The 12083-nt window shown below is 41.4% G+C and overlaps 1 long non-coding RNA gene across 1 annotated transcript; it reads left to right on the top strand.

Annotated features, from left to right (window-relative positions):
* The first annotated feature begins 779 nt into the window (after nucleotides 1–779).
* On the top strand, nucleotides 780–11631 carry LOC309835175. Its single transcript, XR_014297956.1, has 3 exons — nucleotides 780–982; nucleotides 1420–1527; nucleotides 11393–11631. It is a non-coding gene; the product is annotated as an uncharacterized lncRNA (long non-coding RNA).
* The last annotated feature ends 452 nt before the right edge of the window (nucleotides 11632–12083 follow it).

Raw genomic sequence — 12083 nt, forward strand, 5'->3', positions numbered from 1 at the left:
ACTGAACGTTACATAACTGTACTTGATGATAGATTTCCAGTATGAGGTTATCTAGGAAGAGAACTAATATTTATTGAGCGGCTGCTGTGTACCAGAAACCAAGATAAGTTTCATAAATTACATTACAGTAGGACTATTATAAATTATAGCGGTAAAGGCAAGGTTTTGGAGTCAAATGTGAACTCTGATTCTTACTAGCTGTATGACCTTCGGCAAATTACTTAAACTGTCTTAGCCACAATTTCTTATCGGAAAAGTGGGGAAATGAATCCTATCTCCCCACCCTGTTTTCGAGGATTAAAGGAGATAAATGGCTGAGCACAGTGCCAGGCACCCAGAAAATCTCAACAAACATGAGTTATTATGAGGGTAACATGGTCGTGGGTGCAGAGGGAGGTGCTGGAATTGGACCCTTACCTGAGAACAACAGGTGCGAAGCGCCGGCTTGCTGAGACGAGCCCTGTAGGTCACCTTGGCCTGTAGGAGGCAGTGTCGTTTAAGCTATCTTGCCAGTACCCTCCCTTTGGAAGGGCGCCTGGGGCGGGAGGGGGCTCTCAGCAGCAGGAAGCTGTCGGGGCGGGGGTGGGGGTTACTTCCGCCAGAGGGCTGATTTGGGGGCAAGCTGAAGCCTCGTCTCCACACCAGGGAGCAGGCAGAAGGAAGACCCTCACGGAGCTCTCCAGAGCACGTAACAGGAGAGCCCGCATTTGGATGCCTGCCCATACACTGGGAACAAAGGGCCCGTCGGTGTCAAGTGGAGGCGCTGTCGTGACCAGCTGAGAGGGTTACGAGCTTACCACCGACAGTCTCGTAAAACGAGACCGGCCTCTCCGTCTTCCGCCCCCCACGCCGCAGCAGTGCATGCTGGGAAGCGGGAGGCGTTGCTAGAACGGGAAGAAGCCGGACCCCCCTCCAAAGTGCTGCTGTCAGCCGCGAGCGCACGTTCCAGTCCCTCGGGGAAACTTTGAAAAAAAAATTCTTGGTATGCCCAGATATTCCGATTTAACTGGTCTGGAACGGAACCCAGGCATTGAAATTTTTAATGAGCAGCCTGAATTGGGAACCACTTCCCTAAAGCCTGTGCTTGGGAGAAGGTGGAGGGTTGCCAGATTTAGCAAACAAAATGAGCGGTACTTAGATGAAAACGTTATTTATCTAGAACTCTAATTTCATTGGCACTCTGCAGTTTTAAGAGGGAAGGAAAAGTACTGGAAATGGACAGAAGGTTGAAATTTTTAAATGAACAGGGCAGAATCTTAAGGAATGAAAATAACCGTCTAATGATAAAAGGTGACTGAAACACTATGGAATTGGGCTGATCTGTTACTTAAAGGAGCAGCTACCCAGTGAGAAATGGGGAGTTTGAGAGTTTGGGAGCAATTTCAGGAAAAATAAACCGTTTCATGTTTATGACCCCAGTGAACTGAGATTCCCAGTAAACCAGTGCTATCACTCTGACCTTGCCCCAGAGATGAGCAAACAGAAGCCTGGAGAATTTACGTGATTTATGCAAGTTCAACACAGCTGGTAAGTGACAGAGCCAGGATTTGAACCTAAGTTAATTTGGCTCAAAAAAAAAAAGGGGGTGGGTGGGAGTTAATGGAGTAGAAAGCTCTTTCTACTGTGCCATAATGACTTTCAGACGTGTTTTGTTTTTTGTTTTTTGGCATTAGTAATATTAACAGATTGATTCCCTAAAACCATAGTTAACCCATAAAATAGCCCAGGGAAACCCAACTTCATTTGAGGTAGGGGCTGGAATTGTGCATTCTGGAGCCTTGGGGGCCCAGACCCTCTGGACTGGCCTGTTCCTGCCTTCCGGCCCTGCCCTGGGTGAACAGGGTGAGGGGCTGAGCTGGGACATGCCTGTCTCCTGTCCTGTGCTCTCAGTTGCTGAGCAGTCAAATGGCAGTGGCTGCTTGGATGTTTACTTGGCGGCGATTTCTGCTGCTCCATCGTGATGATGGCTGCTTAAATGTCTGTATTTTGATTAAATGCCATCTCACTGTGCCTGTACTTGTTGTGCTTGAGTCCTGAGGCTGTTTTAGGAAAGGGTACAATTTTGTAAATGAAATGGAGAAAAATAAACAAAACCACCTGTTCTGCAAGACTGCGTGCTGCCCAGTGGAGCTCTCCCATCCGTCCCTCCCTCCCTGACTCCCTCCCACCAAAGGAGGGAGGTTCCCCTTCTCCATCCAAAAGTAACCTTTAGATGGAGGCTCCCAGTCACAGGGCCTTGGCTTTGGGGGGGCTGAGGACAAGCTGTCGTGACAGGCGGGGGCAGCGACTCACAGCGTGGGGGAAGACAGGCTGCTGAGGGCGGCTGGTACCCAAATTACCTTATGCTCCCATATGTGAAAGAGGCAAAACTTACTAATGAGTAATACCAGCCTTCGGCTCGCCCATTCCCACCACCTGTTAAAGGAAAATGTGTCTTTACCCCCTCAGCTCCCCTCTTTCCTCACCCACATGTGGAATTCCATGTTTGCCAGCCTGCCTCCTGGGATTTTGAGACATGGGATAGAGGGATGGGTGCAGACAGGACTACAAGAAACAAGAGGGAAGAGAAAAGGAACTAAAGTGGAGGGGTTTGTGGACTGGGCTTTCAGGAACGTTTTTGGTAGAGTTGAGAGTAAGATACAAAGTAAGTCTTAGGCTGAGAGAAAAAAGGTATTTTTTTTTCTAAATAAGTTATTGAGGTGAAATTCACATGACATAAAATTATCCTCTTTAAAGTGAAAAATTCAGTGGCGTTTAGTTACATTCACCATGTTGTGGAACCACCACCTATCTATTTCTGAAACATTTTCATCACCTCAAAGTAAAACCCTGAGAAAGGGTAGTTTAAGATGGTCGATACAGAATAGGAATTGGATCCCTTAATGTTCTTTAAGAGAAGTAAGTGAAAATCTCTTGGGGTTTGTTCTTAATAACTTGAGTTGTGGAATTTGGTAGGACTTTGACCTACCCAAACTAGACCATAAGGTCCCTGGGGGTTATTGGGTTCCATAAACACATACAGTGATCCCACGGTTACCCCATTGCCCCCTGGCACGAGACCTGCAGGAACACTTCACCCTAAACACAGCATTAGGTCCTGCACATCCCAGACTATGGGTCCCTCACAGTGGCCTTGGTATTTGTCATGACATGATTTCACCTGGTCAGATGTTGGGAGGGACAGGAGGCATTCTCTGTGATATGTCCTGTACCCACATCCTCTAAGGAGGGTCTGGCCTTAGTATCCCCCAGGAAAGGCCCCCACCAGCAGCTTTGGAGTTCAAACTTTGAGTATACCCAGAATTCTTGAAGTACCCTTCAGATAAGTGGAACTACTCACTCCCATCCATACATTCCCTGCAACTTCTCATTTCTCAGTCTTCTCAAGTATCCATCCCACCCGCTCTCTCCCCCAGTCCCTTACCCCAGATGACCAGGTGCTAATAGCCTTTTAACTTTCTCCATCTTCATATAATGACATAAGATTATATACACATAGATATATAGATTATATATCAGATAGATGATAGATGATAAATAGATAAATCTCTGTATATGTAGGGTTTGGGGGAGTTCATTGCTTTCTCTGGAAAAATCAGATCATGGATTTTGTACATATTCTATTTCTCACTTAAAAATACCTTGTGGAAATCCCTCTGTCACCTGGTATGGTTCTAATACATTGTTTTGTGTTGGCTTACATAATAATTCATGATGAGACTCTTTCATAATTTATCCATTATTTATCTTTCTCTTGAAAGACATTTTTTTGTTTGTTTTACGTTTCTGTCGCTACAGTGAAGCAATAAATATTCTTAAGCCTGTATGTTTATGTACTGGTGCTTTTGCTTCTACCGAATAGATTCCAAGGTTGAAGGGCATGTGTATTTTAAAATTTATTATATATTTCCAGATTGCTTTCAGAAAGGCCCAAACATCATATTTTCAGTAGTAAAATATGGAGAGTGCTTTACCCACACCCCTACTAGCAACAGTCGCTATCACTCTTGTTTTAATATTTTCCATTCAGATCGTCGTAAAGTGATATTTCATTGTAAACTTAATTTGCAGTTTGTGGACTACTGGTGAGCTTGAGCATCTTTTCAAGTTTGTTGAGAATTTGGATTTGCTTTTCTGTGAATTATCTATTCATAGTCTTTGCCCATTTTTTGATTGGGCAATTTGTAGGAGCTCTTTTTATAGTATTGTTATTTATCATTTATCTGTCATCTGTAAAACTCTTTCCGTCCAAATGTATCACTTACGTATTATCTTAGTGGCGTTTTCAATTTAAGTCAAATATGTCTTTCTTTCAGAGGGTCTGGGTTTCCTGTTATGATAAGAAGATTCCCCAACCCGTGTATTTACCTAGATTTTCTTCTAAGCTATTTATTGTTTTATTTTATACAAATGTAACAAGTCTTATATATGTCTAAAATTTGTTTTTGTATATAGCATAAGATGGGATTCAACTTGTTCTAGTAAGTTGAGCTAGTATCATTTATTAAATAATCTATTCTTTCCCTGCTGTCTTGAATTATCAGCTTTGTATTAAATGCTCACAGGTACCGGGATTGATTTTTTTCATCCCCTATTCTGTACCTCTTACTGCTGGTCTCTTCCTGTACTAATACACAATGATTTAATTACTATAGCTTTTTGGAGTGCTCTGATACTGATAAGGTTAGACGTCTCTTATTGTTATTCTTTTTCCTATTTTTCTTACCTTCTGAACATTTATTGTCTGTGTAAGTTCTAAGCACATTTTATCCAATTAAAAAACAAAACCTGTTGGAGGCAAAGTAAGTCTGTGGTATTAAAAGTCAAGATAGTAGGTGGTTTCTCCTTGGTGTTGGGGGACACTGGGAGGGGACGGGATGGGGAACTTAAGGAGTGCTGGTTATGTTATATTTCTTTATGGGGATGTTAGTTACATGGGCACACTTATGGTTTGGCACTTTTCTGTATGTACACTATACTTCAAAACCAATTTATTTACAATCAAAAAATCTACTGGTGCTGTGGAGAGAAATCAAAGATTTAAATAAATGAAAGGGGGACCATGGCTGTGGATGGATTGAGAGACTCAACATAGTAAAGATAACTAATTCTCTCCAAAGTGATATACAAATATAATGCAATTCCTATTAAAACCCCAGCCAAAAAAAAAAAAAAACAACCCACAAACTACTGGGATTATAATTGGCATTGTATTACATTTATATTTGGGGGGAGAAGGAATTTGTTAAGATATTAACTCCTCTGAACAAATTGATTGGTGTTAAAATTTCTTCAGATTTTGCTTTGGTTTTTTTCATAAGGTTTTTTTCCATAGTCTTATGTTTCTTTTATATTTATCCCTCAATATTTTATAGATTTTGTCACTAAAATTAATTGAGCGTTTTTCTCATTTCTATTTTTAGGTGAACATGCTATAGTATAGAGAAATGATTAATTTTTGTATGCGTTTCTGTAAAATTTGTCACCTTACCAAATTCTTCATTAATTTGAGTGTTTTTTTTAAAACTAGAGTTTCCTGGGTTTTCTAGTAAGGAGTCATGTGGTCAATGGAAGAAAATATTATCAAATACTTATGTCAGTTACTTAATTTTATGTTCTTATTGTATTTTCTAAAAACCTCCAAGCCAATGTTAAACAGGAACATTAATAGCAGGCTTAAATCTGAAAAGAAGAGATAAAACCATGAGCAAAAAGAAATATTCCAATACTTTATTTCTTCTTTCACATGCTTGTACTAATCACTTCATTTTCTTACCTTATGACATTTGTTTTAATCTCTGAATCTTGAAGAAAATGTTGAGTTACAGTGGCAATAGTGGGCATTTTTGTCTGGATTTGATTTTAATTGAAGTGCTTTTGGTGTTTGACCAATGAGAATGATATTGGCTATTGGTTTTTGATAAAGAGACTTTATTATATACAACAGCTATCATTTCATTCTTATTTTCCTTAAAGCTTTAATATGGATGGCTGCTGAATTTTATCAAATGCCTTTTCAGGAACTATTGATAGGGTATGGTTTTTCACTTTTAATTTATTGATGAAAAAATATATGTTGATAGATTTCTTGATGTTGTGCTTTGTAATCCTAGAATAAACTCTGCTTAGTTACAGTGTATTATTTTTTTTGCCACATGGCTAGATTCTATTTGTTAATATTTTATCTAGCATTAAAATCATGCTTGCTTCATAAAATAAGTGGAGAAGCTTTCAATTTTTTCCATGGTCTAGAATAAATTAATTAACACTGATGTTATCTATTCTTTGAAGATTAGAAAGCTGAGCTGTTAAACCATCTGTCCTGATACCCTTGTTAATGGTTGATATTTAACAACCTTTCTTTTCTCTCCCACTCTCCCACTGAAAATTCAGGTTTTCACTTGGATTAATTTTGGTAATTTCCTCTAGATCTTCAAATTTATTGTCATAGAATTAGCATATAATAAATTCTTATAATTATTTTAATCTCTTCTGTATCTGTGATGATGGCTCTTTTTTCACTCCCAATTTTGTCTATTTTTTTAAATTGAGGTATAATTGACACAGAACATTATGTGTTTCAGGTGTTCTTGTTTATTTATTTATTTATTTTTTAATCATCCAAAATTATTGTATTATTCCTAATTAGAGCAACGCTCTTGGGACCGTTGATGTCATCTGCAGCTTTTGATCCATGTCGGCTATGTGGCTGAGACAAATCTGGGATGTGGGGGGACGGACGTGTGGGAAAGGGTGGGGCATCCCGACCCAGCCCATCCCTGAGCCCCTGAGTCCCAGGGCAGATGCTGGCGGGCAGGTGGCTCTGGGCTCTCACGTCTGGGGAGCGTTCTTGTTTATTTTTTTGTTCTCACTTTTCTTTAAACAGACTAGGGAAGGGTTTATCAATTTCAGTGAACTTTTTAAGAACAAGCCTTTGGATTTGTTCAGTAGTGTCTCATATGATGTTCTTTTCTATTTAGTTCACTCCACTTTCATGTTTACTAACTCTCTTTTAGAAGACTTTATCTTCCTCCTCCCTTCACCTTTCTCTCTCCAGAGGAGATATAATAAATGCTTTTGCTTTGTTGCCTCATCTGTCTCCCACTTCTGGGTTTTGCTGAGATAACAAAAGAGTTTTTCATTCTGGATTATTATTATTATTAGAATTTCCTTGGAATGTTCCTTGCCTATTTCAAGAATCCTCATTTAGAATTTGTATTACACGTTCTCAGGCAACCTACTGTTATGGATTTAGATATTACACATATTTATATAAATAGCAAGCATCATAGCTCACTACTCTTTCCTTTTACTTATTCTTTTTTTCCTGATCTTGAGGTCTCTGCTATGATTCATTTGTTGTTTAATTAGAGCCCTTTCTTTAGTATTTTCCCCAGATAGTGCGTGGGAATAGTATATTCTCTGAATTCTTGCACGCCCCAAGTATCTTTCTTTCTCGCTGACAGATGAAGGCTAACTTGGCCAGCAGAGGAATCCTAGGTTGCAGTCCTTTTTCTCAAAAGTCCATAAATGTTACTGTCCTAGTTTTCAATGCAGCAGAGTTGAGTGCCAATGTGATTCTCCTTTCTTATTCTTTTTACCTGTAAACCTGAAAGATTTATTGCTTTACCTTTGGAATTTGGAAATTGACCAAGATACACCTGGGTGTAGAATTTGGTGAAAACTTGCAAGACAGGTGCTGATCTTTCCTCATCTGTACCAAATTTTCTTGCATCAATGTTTGTTGCCTCTCTCCAGCTGTTCCTCCTTCTCCTTCTGGATTTCTGTTTTCCCTATGGAAGCCATCAGTTCTGTGGTTTGAATTGTTTCTTCCACTTGATCCTCTAGGCCCTGAATTGAGTCTCAACACTGACTATCCTACTCTTTACTCAATTTGTTTTAATTTGAAAATCACATTTGCCCATTTAAATTCTAGGCTGTCTTCTGAAGGTGTTTTAAACATCTCCTCAGCACCTCTTATTACTGTTATTTTTTGTATAGTTTGTAGACGATCTCCTCCAGTAGCTCTAAAATTTTACAAGTCTTTATTTTTTATGTTTTGATTGCTTTGTTTATTATTTCTCTCTCTCTAGCTGTTGTCCTTCTCTGATGTATTGTTTTTCTTTGTTTAATCCTTGGGGTTTGGGTATAGTTGCTAAGAGCCTTCTGCAGCATCACTTCTGAGAGTAGTGGAAGGCCCTGTGGTCTCTGTTGCAGGGGCTGCCAGTGGAGCAAACGGTGGGTTGTCAGATCCCTGTGAAGGCACCACAGGAAGGAAGACTTTAGGTTTCCCATCTTTTCATGAGATCCCAACCTCAAGGATGAAATCACTAACTTCCCTTTTCAGCTCTTGAGTTGGAATATACCAGTGGATACAGACATGCCCTGGGGTGGGCAGTCCCTCAGGCCAGCTCTCCCAAGATCCTCAGTGTTCAGACCCTCACATGAGTCCTTCAGACACTAGTGGCCAGGCTCTTAGGTGGCCCAGAGGGGGAAAAGTCATTTAATTGCACAGGCGCCCCCTTACCAGTTGCCAGCATCTGTCTGGATTAGGTAGGATAGACAGTCTGGAATTGTGGTTGTGAGGGAAGGGTGGTCAGGACATCTTCCCTAGTTCCTGCTCATTTCTACAAGTCAAAACTCTATCCATCCTTAAAGGTTGTTTTAGAAAACCATTTCATTTATGAATCTCTTTCTGATCCTCATGTCCCAGTGGCTCTCAACTCTGGCTGAACATTGGTATCTCCTGAGGAGCTTTAAAAAAACACCAGTGCCTGGGTCCACCCTGAAAGATTCTGATTTAACAGGTTGGGCTCTGTGATTTGTAAAGCCCTCCTGGCGACTCTACCAGATACAGCCTGATTGAACATCACTCGTCTCACCTGATGTGATCATTCCCTCCCACCTTCTCACAGTATCCATTCTTTCCTGTGTTATACCTTTCAGGAACAAATTTTATCCTCCTACCAGTAAGCTTCTTGAGCTCATTCATTTATTCACGCAGTAATTATCATTTGTTTCTTTCATTAACTCATTCATTTATTCATTCAACAAACATTTAATGTCTATTGTACTCCAGGTGTCAGACCCTGGAAGATTCAAAGATGAATAAAAGTCTCTGAGAAAATATATTTACAGACTTGTGTGAGTTTAGTTAGGGTTTTTCAAAGGAAGAGGATCTTCTCGCACTTTTCCCTAAAATAAACTGGGAGGAAACTGCTATGGACTGCTTGCCTGAAAAGTGCTTTTGTGAGCAAAGGTGCTATCACAAGTTCAATTTTTAAAAATCCAGATAAATAAATACCGCAGTGTCAATTGTTGACAGAGACAAGTGGAAAGATCCAGAGAGATCTGTGAGTAGGCAAACCTCAAAAGCCACATAGCACACAGGCTTGTGTCACTAGCAGCTGATGCTTCCTAACCCAGAATCTAAACTCTGGGAAGAAATGATGGCAAAGTTATCTTTTCTTGCCACAAATTTCTCTTTTCTTCCAGAAGTGGGTGTATTCAGAGGCACTATATGAATAACGTTTGCTCTGAGTCATGGAAATGAAAAAACATTTCTGACTATGAAGTTTTGGGTGCAGTGTAATGTTTGCCGGCCCCCTGTACACACTGGTGAGGAGGGAGTGTTTTGGGGGTGGGACTCCCTGCCTGAGAACTGGGTGATGATGCAGTTCTGGCCCCTCTGGGACATTTTCCTCCAAGGTCATGAGCACCCCTCACACACAACTGGGTGCCCAGGTGGTCTGTTTTCATCCTGAGTGAACATTTGTGTGGACCAGCTTTCACAAATGGGCAGATGGAATGCCAGAGGAAGGGGTGTCTATGATGACAGGCTGTTTTAGGCTAAATTCTATAAGCTCCAGACGCAGTAAGGAAAATTGGCTTCTGAGTTAGAACCAAAAATGCCACAAAGTTAGAGTAATTTTTCCCTCTCTTATTTATTGCATTTAGAGTCCCATCTTACCTATCTGGAACCTAGCCAAGAACCAAGAAAGTGGGCTTCCCTGGTGGCGCAGTGGTTGAGAGTCCGCCTGCCGATGCAGGGGATACGGGTTTGTGCCCCGGTCCGGGAGGATCCCACGTGCCGCGGAGCGGCTGGGCCCGTGAGGCATGGCCGCTGAGCCTGCGCGTCCGGAGCCTGTGCTCCACAACGGGAGAGGCCACAGCAGTGAGAGGCCCGCGTAACACAAAAAAAAACAAAACAAAAAACAAACAAACAAAAAAGAACCAAGAAAGAAACCAAAAAATAAAAATTTTACAAAAGGCTCTAATAAGTGTAGCTGGAGATAGTGGAAGTTCTACCGTGTGGCCACTCAGGCACTTTCCATCTAGGAAGACCCAGCTCTCACCCAACAGCCATTTTCTTTTCTTTACACACAGTTTTAACAAGTTTGAGGATCTGGTTATCCAAACCTAAATGGATAGTTTCACGTTGGAAGCGATGTAATGGATGCTATAGACATGCGCACTGACAGCCATGAGAAGCAAGCAGGAGACAGAAAAAAGGAAATGTGCGTACAGCGGCACGTCTCCGTCTTTTTAGCCCACGCTGCTTTCAATAAATGTGAACATTTCGCCTCCTTCCAGAGTTTCTGACACCTCAGGTAGATACACCCTCCCTCCTTGCCACACTGGCTGGCCTGAGAAGTGGACTCTGAGTTGGAGGTTGGCACACAGGAGGTTTATTAAAGAGTGAGCATGGCATCCATGCTGTGGAAGGGAGGGCAAGGAAGTAGGAGTCACTTCTGGAAAAAAGAGAGAAATTTGTGGCGAGAGAAGGGAACTTTGTTGTTTTTTTTGTGGAGTTTAGATTCCAGCTTGAAAATTCAAACTACAGTGTAACCCGACAGTGGCCTTAGCCAACTCCAAGGAAAGAGCTGGAGCTAGCATAGTTCTTCTGAGTTGTCCTCAGTTGGATGAAGATGTCCATCTTATATTCCTGTATTGAAGGTCACTGAACATAAGCTGTCTAGGCTCCTTGGGTGCGGAGGCTCTCAGAAGGGGCTGACAGATGAAAGCTCTCTGTTGACAACGCTCTCTGCAGCTGAGGCAAAAGTCCTTCATGGAAGGAGACCTGGCTGGCACATCACAGTGTCCACCAAACGCCATGACTCATCCCCTGGAGGGCTAGGATATTCTCACCTTCTCTGTGTCTCACTTGATTGATGGCTATGACAGAGACTCCTAGGTATCCATCAAATATCATTCCAGATATTCTGGTAATGATAGCAGGGCTAGAATATATTACTTTCCTGTCATCCTCATTAGTAGGTATAGCCATTGGCTTTGGCCAGTGAGATATAAACATCAATATGTGTGGAGATCTGGAGAAGCCTTTGCAGAAGTTGATGGCTCAGCTTTCTCCCTTCTTCCTTTCCACTACCAGTGATGTGGACCAGTTAGATGGGCTCTGGCAGCCATCTCGGACCAAAAGGTAACTTTAAAGACAGAAGCTATGTACTTGCAAGGTAGATCAGAAGAACAAGAGGAACCTGACTCTGCAGTGACACTGGAGCCGCCAGACCACATCTGGACTGATGTCTCTGGACTTCTTTTTATAAGAGAAATAAACATCTATCTTGTTTAAACAATTGTTATTTTGAGTTTTCTGTTTTACAGCCAAATTTGACCCTGGCAGTTTCAAGGGCCAAGCTCTACTGGGGATTTCTTATGGTTGAGATAGAGATTTTTGCTTCCTTAATAATTCTGGAATCTATCTCCTCTCCATTGCCCCTGTTCCTTGAGTGGAAGTCCTTACTGTTTCTCCATTGAATCTTCACCCCCTCCAATAAGTAGTCTGTACCACTGCCAGAGGGATCTTCTAAATGACAAGTTTGATTATATCACTCCCACTGTTAAAAACCTTTCCAGAGGCTGGTAAGCTCTGACTTGTTTGTGATAGGATGTTTTGTCTTATGAATTGAATATTAGGACCTGAGCATGTCCTACTCCATATTTGTGCTTATTTTGTTATGCGGTTTATATCATGTGTCCATATGTATCCAAGGAACATTGCTAGAAACATGACTGGAAGTTCCTGCAGGAGAGGAAGCCACTGGTGAGCACTGTATCCTACA

This window comes from Grampus griseus (genome assembly GCF_964374135.1).
Source record: "Grampus griseus genome assembly, chromosome: 17".
NCBI lineage: Eukaryota > Metazoa > Chordata > Mammalia > Artiodactyla > Delphinidae > Grampus > Grampus griseus.